At 39.4% G+C, this 11634-nt stretch overlaps 1 non-coding gene across 1 annotated transcript; it reads right to left on the minus strand.

Moving 5' to 3' along the window:
• Positions 1-1268: 1268 nt before the first annotated feature.
• LOC148561471 (small nucleolar RNA R71) lies at positions 1269-1372 on the minus strand. The gene has a single exon (XR_015887745.1). It is a non-coding gene; the product is annotated as a small nucleolar RNA R71 (small nucleolar RNA).
• Positions 1373-11634: the final 10262 nt, after the last annotated feature.

Raw genomic sequence — 11634 nt, forward strand, 5'->3', positions numbered from 1 at the left:
AAGGAGATCAATGAGTGCATTGATTGAGGAAGAGATGTAAATGAGATTGATCCGGAGAATGCAACATCTCCTAAGCCCAATGAACTCCCCATTTCTGATCTTACCCATTCTCTTTAATTTCTGTCATTTACATTTATGAGCAATTCCCCCATTCCCATTTAAGATTCTGCAATTTACTTTCTGCCATTTACTTTTCCGCCATTTAATTTTCTGCAATTCTCAACTTAATTCCTGATTAGCTCAAGTAGAACATTCCTCTAATTAAAGTTGCTTGATCAATGAATCTTTGTGGGATTCGACCTCACTCTATTGTGAGTTTTTTCTTGACGACAAATTCGGTACACTTGCCGAAGGAAATTTGTTATGAGACAAGTTTTTCATGCATCAAGTTTATGGCGCCGTTGCCGGGGATTGATTGTGCATCAACAATGATTTGATTGGAGGATAACTAGATTGAGCATTTTATTTTTTGTTTGATTTAAATTTCTGTTGAGTTATTTACTTCCTGTTTTAGTTAATTTCTTCCCTTACCTCTACTTTTCCTTTGTTATTTACACTTCATCGCACTAACCCACTAACTGTTTGATATATTGCATCACTCACACTAACAGTAATTCTGACAGATATACTTTCTGCACCTATTCTCTTTGCTTGTACTTGTTAGTTGTATGACAGGGAGAAGAAGCGGGGCTTCAACTTCCTTTGATTCTGAACCTGAGAGAACCTTCCTTAGACTAAGGAGGGAGGCAAGAGACAAATGTGTAGTTGGTGCTGAAGAAGAGGAGGAACACTTTGAGGAATACTTTGAACCAAACATGGAAGAAAACATGAAAAACCATCATGAAGAAGAGGCTCACAACCATGGTGAAAGAGGTCGAGCAAATCATGCTGGGGAGGATAGAAGAGTTTTAGGCTCCTACATCAACCCAAACCCAGGAAACTGTGGGAGTAGCATTCAAAAGCCAACCATCCATGCCAACAATTTTGAACTGAAGCCACAGCTCATCACCCTTGTGCAGAACAACTGTTCGTTCGGAGGAAGTGTCCAAGAGGACCCAAATCAACATTTAACCACCTTCCTGAGAATATGTGATACAGTGAAGTCTAATGGTGTTCATTCTGACGCCTATAGACTGCTCTTATTTCCATTCTCACTCAGGGATAAGGCAGCTAAGTGGCTGGAATCTTTCCCAAGGGAAAGCTTGACAACTTGGGAAGACATGGTGAACAAATTCTTAGCAAGATTTTACCCTCCTGAACGAATCAATAGGTTGAGAGCTGAGGTCCAAACCTTCAGGCAACAAGATGGTGAGACTCTATATGAGGCATGGGAGAGGTTTAAGGACCTGACAAGGAGGTGTCCACCTGACATGTTCAATGAATGAGTGCAGCTGTACATTTTCTATGAAGGGCTCTCTTATGAGTCAAAGAAGGCTATAGACCATTCATCCGGAGGATCTTTGAACAAGAAGAAAACCATTGAGGAGGCTGTAGATGTCATTGAAACAGTAGCAGAGAATGACTACTTCTATGCTTCCGAAAGAGGGAACACAAGAGGAGTAATGGAGCTAAACAATGTAGATGCTCTGTTGCCCCAAAACAAGCTCATTACCCAACAGCTGGCTGACCTCACCAAGAAGATGGAGAGGAACCAAGTGGCAGCAATCTCCACTTCATCAACAACCCAAGAAGGAGTGAATGAAGAGGCAGATGGTAGCCAGGAGCAAGCCAACTACATCGGGAATTCACCTAGGCAGAACCATGATCCATACTCTAAGACTTATAACCCTGGATGGAGGAATCACCCAAACTTTGGGTGGGGAAATCAACAAGACCAAAGCCTTGATCAAAACGCCCAAATCCAAACAATGCAGCTCACTAACACTTCACATCTAGACCATATCAACATCCCAATAACAACACCTCTCCACATTCATATCAAGGCCAGAACAACCCTCCTCAACCTGACCTATCATCATTTGATGAAAGAATCTCAAGGATTGAAAATCTACTTGAAGGCATATGCAAGGATATCCAGGACAGTAAAGTGTTCAAGGAGGAAGTGCGAGCCAGTTTCAAGAATCAGGGAGACACAATCAAGAGGTTAGAATCTCAAGTAGGATATCTCTCTGAGCAAATTCCCAAACCCACAGATGGATTCCCAAGTGACACAGAGAAGAATCCGAGAGGTGAAACAAAGAAAGTAAGATGGGAAGATTGCAAGATGGTCACTGTAAGTGATAAGGAGACTAAGGACAAGCCAAGCAAGCTGTCAGAACAACCTGAAGATACCTCAGCAGAGAAGGGGGAAAAAGAATACCGAGAACCAGAAATATCAAAACAGGAGCTGCTGAGACTCTATGCACCTTTTCCCCAGCTGCTCAATGGTGCTGTGGAGAAGAGAATATACTCAAGATTTCTGGACTTGTTTGCATCTCTGCATGTGAACATACCATTTATCAAGATTATCCAACAAATGCCTGCATTCATCAAGTACATGAAGGAGCTACTTCCTAGGAAAAGCTCACTCAAGGGAGGCCAAACTATAGTGATGAACAAGGAGTGCAGTGCCCTTATTCAACCGCAGTTGCCTACGAAAAGAAAAGATCCAGGGAGTTTTCATGTCCCCTGTGCCATAGGAGAAACAATGTTTGATAGAGCACTATGCAATTTGGGAGCAAGCATCAACTTAATGCCCTTAGCCCTGGTGAAGAGACTGCAGATCAATGAGATATTGCCCACAGATGTGGTCATCAGGCTGGCTGACAAAACTCAAAAACAAGCAATAGGAGTGGTGGAAAATGTGTTGTTAAAGGTGGGGAAATACTTTCTTCCCACAGACTTTGTCATCTTGGACATGGAAGAGAGTCACACTCACCCAATCATATTGGGAAGACCATTCCTAGCTACAGCCAGAGCACTCATAGATGTGGAGCGAGGGGAGTTAATATTGAGGATCCATGATGAGCAACTCAGCTTCAATGTCTCCAAACTCTCCCAAGAAGCTGACCAAGAAAATAAAGAACCAAGCAATGATCACACTGAGATGCTGACAGGGGAAACAAGCACTGATGCACCACCAACACATCCTAAAACCCCATTGCATGAGGAACAAGGCAAACAGCCATTGTCACAACTCAAGGAGAAGCTGGAGGAACCTAAACCACCAGAGGCATGTGAACACAACAACAAAATTCCCTTAGAAGAAGTCACCAAGAGCAAGGCAACACCAAAAGGAACAGAGAAGAAGGTACCAAGGGGGTGGAGGAACAAGAAGATCCCTACGGAAAACTTCTCTCCAGGAGATAAAGTGATCTCAGCTTACTTCCCAGATATCCCCCCTAATCTCCCCACTGTACCATCTCAGTTACCTAAGGTCTTCACTATTAACAGAGTCCTCTCCTTGGAACATGTAGAGATCATTGATACAACCAATGGATATAAGTCCAAGGCAAGAGGGGAGGACTTGAAGCATTATCAACCTCCCTGATGAAGAAGAAACGTCAAGCTAGTGACGCTAAAGAAGCGCTTCATGGGAGGCAACCCATGTTTTATTAGATTTTACTATTGAATAAGTCAATATTCATGAATTCCAACCCAAACTTGGTGAAATCCTTATATTGCAGTATATAGTGAAAAACAAGTTTGGTGTTCAAAGCGTACCAAGAAAGCATGAATGCAACAGAGAGCATGCTAGTCTTGGGAGCTTTGAACAAAACTTTTCATCACAATGCTTCAAACTAAGTTTGGTGTCACCCCATGGTGCCACCAAAATGCATAAAGGGATACACACTTAGTTAGTTGGTTGGAGTTCATGAATAAACAATCTAATTTTTTTTCTCTTTATTATTTTAGCCGTAAAAATCTAAATTGATTTTTTTTATGATATTTATTACTTTTCTTATTTGATCTTTATAGGGAAAGGAAAGGAGCATTGAAAGAGATTGATTGGACAATTTAATGGGAAAGGATTCGGCCACTTCATGAAGAGGGCACTACACACGTGCCTCAAGGGGAAATGCATGGGGAATGGTTGCCATGCAACATTGGAGGAAGAACAAACTTGGAAAGCGAACCAACTCCATCATAAAGTTGAGAATCCTCGTGCTTACTCCATACACAACCCCATCCGTTCATCATATACCAACCCTATCAATCCACACCTTTCATCTCTTCATCACTTCTCTATATAAGTAAATCAAATCCACACCCTCTCCACATTCGAAATTCATACCCCTTGCACTTCACTTTCCAGCGACCCACTCTTCAACTTCCCACTCTCTAAATCCCACATCTCTTCCCTTCACTACACCCATTTTGCTTTAACTTCATTCATGGCATCATCAAGCTCCAAGAGGCAGAAGAGGAAGGAAGCAACAGAGAACATTCCCTTCGACGAGAAGAGATTCAAGACTGCCTTCCATGAACGAGAATTTGAGCGGATAAAGCTCAAAAAGATACTGCCAGAGTTAACCTTCCAAATCAATGAAGACGAATGCCCACAGATTCGGAAGACGATTGAAGAAAGAGGGTGACAATTGCTCACCAATCCAGAGGGGTAGATCAATGCAAACCTCATCAAAGAGTTCTACGCAAATGTGGTCAGAGAAGACAAAACCAGAGCCCCAACCTTCAAAAGCTATGTAAGGGGAAAGGAGGTAGAGTTCAGTCCAAATGCTATAATAAGAACTCTTCACCTGAAATGACCACACTTTGATGAGCCTAGCTATCATACAAGGATAAGTAAAAACTAAGACAATGATGAGCTCACTGAGATAGTGACTGACATATGTGTTATAGCAGCGGACTGGGAGAGGTATGGAGATGGGAGACCCCGGTTCATCAAGAGGGGAGACCTTAGCCCAGAAGCCAAGGGGTGGTTTGAACTCGTGAGGAGGTCTATTCTCCCAGCTGCTAATAATTCAGAGGTAAATATTAATCGAGCAACTATGGTACATTGCCTAGTACAAGGTGGAGAAATCAACGTGCATGAACTTATAGCTGAGGGAATTCAAGATTCAGCTGAGAAGCTTGAATCAGGTGCCAGGCTTTGGTACCCCAGCACCATTCTCCGATTGTGCACAAAGGCCAAAGTAGTTTTTGAGGATAGTAATCCAGACTGGGTTAACCCAGGGAGGCTAATGACAACCCAGCGTATGGCCTATACCACACCTTCTCAGCAACAAAGAAGGCCACAAATAGGGAAACTAAAAGCAAAGGAAGCAGCTCACCAAGAGGAGTCTCATCAGGAAGAATATCAACAGGGAGAGCATCCTTACCCAGCCGATTTGAATATGAATCAACTTCTCAGAGCTATTGAAGACTTGGGGGTGAGACATATGGAAGGACAAGAGCAAATATTAAACTGGATGAGTCAACAAGAAGAGTGGAAGAAACAACAAATGGAGCAGCAACAAGAACAATACTCCCAGCTCACTCAAACCATCCACCAAGTTACCGAGAGGCAAGAAAGTCAAGATAAGCATTTGCAGGAACTCAATCAGCGACAACTAGCCCAGATGAAAGCATTCAATGAGTTCACTGTACTTAATGAAGGATGACAACTACAGCGGGAGGAGTTCAACATCAACACTCAAGCCAAGTTGAACTACATGTCCAGTAATATACATCAGCTACACTATGCCATCCCTACATATGATGAGGTCCAAAAAGATTTTGTAGAACAAGAAGAGAGGAAAGTGAAACAGTAAAAGGAGACACTCAAGAAGAAGATGGAAGATGGTGGTTTCTGGAAGAAGCTTCTTGGAAAAGGCAAGGGAAATGGGAGCACAAGCAATCAAGAAGGAGAGCATGGACATCCACAAGAGTAAAAGGTGGTGGAGTTCCTTCTTTGGTCCTTCTTTTTCTATGCTTTAAATAAGGAAGATCTTGTATGAAATAGAACTTGCTTCCATGTTAGTTTAAACCTTTTTGAATTCTTTTTTTTTAGTTTGTGTGATGAAGAGGTCTTTGTGTGCTGGTCTTTATGTTACTGCACCATTTCTTTACTTACTTGTATGCTTGTCCCTTTTGAATCAAATGAAAAAAGAATGATTGTTTTCAAAAGACCAGAGAAGAGTTCATATTAGGGAGTAAATCCATGAGGTTGTGGTATGGTCATAAGTTAGCTAAGTTGGTTCAACCACAAGGTGGGAAGACAACTATCTGTCATGAATACTATGCCTGAGACACACCCCATGAGACTAGCTAAGTAAGAAGATCCTAATAAGAAAAAGGGAAAGAACAATCAAGGTTGAGGAATAAAAGAAAAAGAGTAAGCAATAAGGCTAGGCACCAATAGTTTTAAATCTTGAGGCATGTGTCTGTGGTGTTCCTGTGTGAGGGATCTACTTAGATGAATAAGCTCTTAGGAGTGCCTTATCACTTGGTAACTTGGGTTAACTAACTCGAGATTATCAGCTGAAAGTCCACTATCAAGAGTAACCCTCACCACAGAACATTTAGTAACCCAAAGAGGTGCTGAACACCAAGGCCTCAAGTAAAGAAAAAGAATAAACTATATGCCTGTGGTGTGCATGTATGGGGGAAAGACTTGAGCAAGTAAGTCCTTAGGGGTGTCTCAACACCTAGCACCTTGAACTAACTGGTTCGGGAGTGTTGGCTGAAAGCTTATCTTAAAGAGTTGCCCCCTTACAGAACACTTAGCCTGAAGGACACCAATAAGCCCAGAAATGACAATAAAAGGATCAATGAATAAAAGTCTCATGGGATGTAAGCAAAGTGACTATTGTAGGGCATGATAAAGGTCTGAAAGCCAGGAATGAACCTAAGTTGCCATGCATGAAACCACCATAAAATCAGTGACATGACTTCCACAAGAATGACTCATTTCTCTTGGCATTTCATTCATCATTCTCTTGTTCCAGTACTTGCTTAGGGACAAGCAAGCTTTAAGTTTGGTGTTGTGATGCCAGGGCATTTTGGCCAGTTTCACTGACCTTTTCTTTACTGTTTTTAGGGTAGTTTCATGAATTTTCTTAGGAAATAAGCTAGTTTTGGGTAGATATTCACTTACACCTGGATTCAAGCATACATTGTGCATTTTACATGATTTCATGAGGATTTTGCATGAATTTAGTGACAAATTGTATGCTGTATTACCCATGACTTGGACTAGAACTTTGATGCACTCTATTGCTTGATTTCAGGACCAAAGGAAGCAAGGAATGGGAGGTAACTTGCAAAGTTAATGAGAAAACTGACTTCCAATAATGTCAACGTTAGTGACACTCAACATTGTCACTAACGTTGGAAGGAGCCACACAAGCCACTATGAGCCACGTTAACTACCACGTTAACTTAGTTAACGTGGAAGCTAACGTGGATGAGTAAATAATGAGCCAACGTTAGTGACACTCAATATTGTCACTAACGTTGGGGATGGCTAAGCATGGCCACGTTAAAGAGCCACGTTAACTAACTTAACGTGGGCTCTAACGTGAGACATGGGGGCACGTTGGAACGTTAGTGACAATGTTGAGTGTCACTAACGTTCTCGAAGGATGGCAAGCCCACGTTAAAGAGCCACGTTAACTAAGTTAACGTGAGCTCTAACGTAGGAACAATGGGGGCTTTTCAACGTTATTGGGAAAGTTAAGCCCCAATAACGTGTGCAAAGGACCTAGAGGCAACATTAGTGGCAACGTTTGTGCCACTAATGTTGAAGTTAACGTGGCTTTTACTTAGGAACGTTAGTGAGAAAGTTGATTGTCACTAACGTTCTCGAACTCATATTTTCACTAAACGTTAACACCCCTAACGCCCTGAGCTCAAGTCTTTGCCCACTTCACACTTTCTCTCTACAAGTAAAGCCAAGCCCAAATGAAGAAAAGAACTGCTTCAAACTCAAGATCCAAAGGCCCAAGACTTGAAGAGCCAACTAGAAGATGAGAAGAGTAGTATATATAGGAGTAGTTTTGAATTATTTTAGGGAGTTTCGGAAGTTGGAAAATAGCATATTACTACTTCCTGTATTTACTTTCTCTGCACTTCTAGTTTTCATTATGTATTCTCCATCTTTGTTTTCATTTTCCAGAGCTATGAACAACTAAACCCCTTTCATTGGGTTAGGGAGCTCTGTCGTAATTTGATGGATTAATACTAGTTTTCATTATTCTTCTTCTATCTTTTCTCTTAATTTTACTTGAAAGCTTTCGATCTTCATCCAATTGGATAGTTATCTTGGAAAAGAAACTATTCATACTTGGATCTCTTCAGAACCTTGGAAGAGAAATGAAGAGATCAAGCTAGAAATGCTTTCTCATGCTGGACCAAATTGGGTTTGGATGGATATGTGACTATAATCCTCTCAATGCTTGATTTGAAAAATGCATGTGGTATAATCAGTGACCATACTTCATCTCTTCTCATGAGCAATTGACCAAGGAATTGGCTATTGATCAAGATTTGAGAGATTGAATTACAAGAAATTGTAATTCAATCACTTAAGATTGCCAAGGAGATCAATGAGTGCATTGATTGAGGAAGAGATGTAAATGAGATTGATCCGGAGAATGCAACATCTCCTAAGCCCAATGAACTCCCCATTTCTGATCTTACCCATTCTCTTTAATTTCTGTCATTTACATTTATGAGCAATTCCCCCATTCCCATTTAAGATTTTGCAATTTACTTTCTGCCATTTACTTTTCCGCCATTTAATTTTCTGCAATTCTCAACTTAATTCCTGATTAGCTCAAGTAGAACATTCCTCTAATTAAAGTTGCTTGATCAATGAATCTTTGTGGGATTCGACCTCACTCTATTGTGAGTTTTTACTTGACGACAAATTCGGTACACTTGCCGAAGGAAATTTGTTATGAGACAAGTTTTCCGTGCATCAGTATTTCTTCATGGTGGGATCCTTGGCCGGATAGCTCCCTTCTATTTGTGAGGTGATTACTTGTGAGTCGCTGAATATGGTAAGGTTTTGAGCCTAATTAATCCCTTTTATTCTTAATATTAGCACATCACTACCCCTAAGTGAAAAACAATAAATATCCCTTAATTTGGATCTTTGATTAGCTTAGGCTAGTGAGGGTGTGTATCATTTGGGTATGGAAAACTTGCAACATTGGTTGAGGTAAAAGTATAATTTTTATTTTTGTTAAAAATATTGGGAATTGGGTACATATAAATGCACTATATGTAAAACGATATGCATTGATATGTTTGTATATACTTTAGAAAAAAATGATAAAGAAAAAGAAAAAAAGATATATATATATATATATATATATATATATATATATATATATATATAAGAAAAAAAGAGATACAAAAAAAAGAGAAAAAGAAATAAAAAGGGGACAAAAATGCCCCAAAGTAAAGTTCAATAAAAATCAATACATATGGAATGTGAATTAAAAAGAATGCATGAGTATGTGAAAAAGTGGGAATTATGGGTAGCTAGGCTGTGTATTAGAATTGTATAGGTTGTTATATGTGTTAGGTGAGAGCTTAGGCTAATCAAAGATTCAAATTTCAAGCTCACTTGACCATATGCATACTACCTTGACCCTAGCCCCATTACAACCTATGAATAAGTCCTCATGATGAATGTATGCATGCATTGAATAATTGTTGATTGTTAGATGAAAAACAAATCATAGAAAGCATGATTAGAAGAGAATTGAGTGATCGACCCTATACACTTAAGCGACTAGAGCGGATACACTTCCGGTGAGGGTTCGATGCTCAATTCCTTGTTCCCGGCTTTCATGAGCTTTTCTTCTTGCAAGTCTACTTGTACTTTATTTTGATATTCAAATTGGTAGGATTCATAAATCATCATACTACTCAGCCCTACATGTGCATATGTGTTCTTGGAGATTGATTTGCTTTTAACCAAGTAGGTAGAATCATTTTGCATATAGTTACATTCATGTAGATAGGTGCATATAGTTTATTTGCATTGACTAAATGTTCATACCCTTTTCTTGTCCTTCTTTATTATTAGCATGAGGACATGCTTAGTTTAAGTGTGGGGAGATTTGATAAACCCCAATTTTATGGTTTATCTTGTGCTTAATTTGGGGGATTTTATCAACTTTTCTCACATTTATTCAATGAAATAGCATGGTTTTGCAATTCTCCCTGAATTTGTGCTTAAGTGTGAAAACATACTTTTTCGGCCATAAAATAGCTAAATTTAACTCACTTTAATTCCATTCGATGCCTTGATATGTTTGTTGAGTGATTTCAGGTTCATAAGGCAAGTATTGGATGGAAGAAGTGAGGAGAAAAGCATGCAAAGTGGGAGAACTCATGAAGAAATGAAGGAACCGTAAAGCTGTCAAGCCTGACCTCTTCGCACTCAATCGATCATAACTTGAGGTACAGAGGTCCAAATGAGGCGGTTTTAGTTGCCTTAGAAAGCTAACATTCGGGGCTTCGAAATTATATAAAATTTTCCATAGTTTCCTGATGTATAGAGGCGCGCACGTACCATGTACACGTGTGCACCGATGCTGCACATGGCCCATTAAAAGTGAAATTGTGGCCAGCGATTTTGCAGCTCATTTTGGGCCCAATCCAACCCATTTCTGATGCTATTTCTTGCAGAATTCAAGCTTGGGCAAGGGGGAAGCAATTTTTTGGTAGTAGAGCATCATGTAGGTTAGTTTCTAGAGAGAGAAGCTCCCTCTTCTCTCTATAATTAGGTTAGGTTAATCTCTCTTAAATCTAGGTCAATTTTCATGTTTTCATCTTATTTCCTTCATAATTTCTTGTTTCTATTACTTGATTCTCTTAATTTTTATGTTAATTTCTCTTTTATGTTTCTTTTGTGATGATAAACTCATGTTGGATTTGATTTACATTTAATGAAATTTGATGTTGATGTTTCTTTTTAATTGTTGAGTTGAGTTGTGAATTTACTTTTCTTGCAATTTATGATGTTTACTTTTGTTGCACACTAAGTGTTTGATAAAATGTTTCCTTTAGTTTTTGAGTAGTTTTCTTTACTCTTGGCCTAGGCTAAGAGAATTGAGTGACCTTGAATCATTGGGTCTCGATGATTTCGTGATTTGAGAATCCTTGTTGATCAATTTGATACTCATTGACATTAACCAACTACTAATCTAATTAGTAGATAGGTTGGGACTTATGGGTTGATGTTGATCAAGCCATTTGATATACTTCAAGTATAGAAGTACACTTAATGAGCTTGGTTCCTCATAATTATCAATATTTGGTTTGTAGACAAGGATGGTGATCTCAATTACCTAAGTCTAGTCAAGAGTTCTTTTGCTTTATTTCATTAGTTCTTATCATTTACTTTCTTGTTATTTACTTTCTTGCAAAAAATATAAAATCAAACCCCCTTGCATTTTTATAGCCAATAATTGATCACTTTATTGCAATTCCTTGTGAGACGACCCGAGGTCTAAATACTTCGGTTAATTTTCATTAGGGTTTGTTACTTGTGACAACCAAATTTTTTATTGGAAGGATTGTTTGTTGGTGTAGAACTATACTTGCAACGAGAATTCATTCATTTGAGGAAATTCTATACCGAAACGACAATTTTCTTAAATCATTGTGTGTAATGGGATGCATCCAAGTGGCTGAATTGGTGTGTTTCCGAGCCCGAATAGGCTATTAGGATATGCT

The sequence above is a fragment of the Arachis ipaensis genome, chromosome B6, assembly GCF_059453495.1.
Source record: "Arachis ipaensis isolate K30076 ecotype BB chromosome B6, ASM5945349v1, whole genome shotgun sequence".
In the NCBI taxonomy this organism is placed as follows: domain Eukaryota; kingdom Viridiplantae; phylum Streptophyta; class Magnoliopsida; order Fabales; family Fabaceae; genus Arachis; species Arachis ipaensis.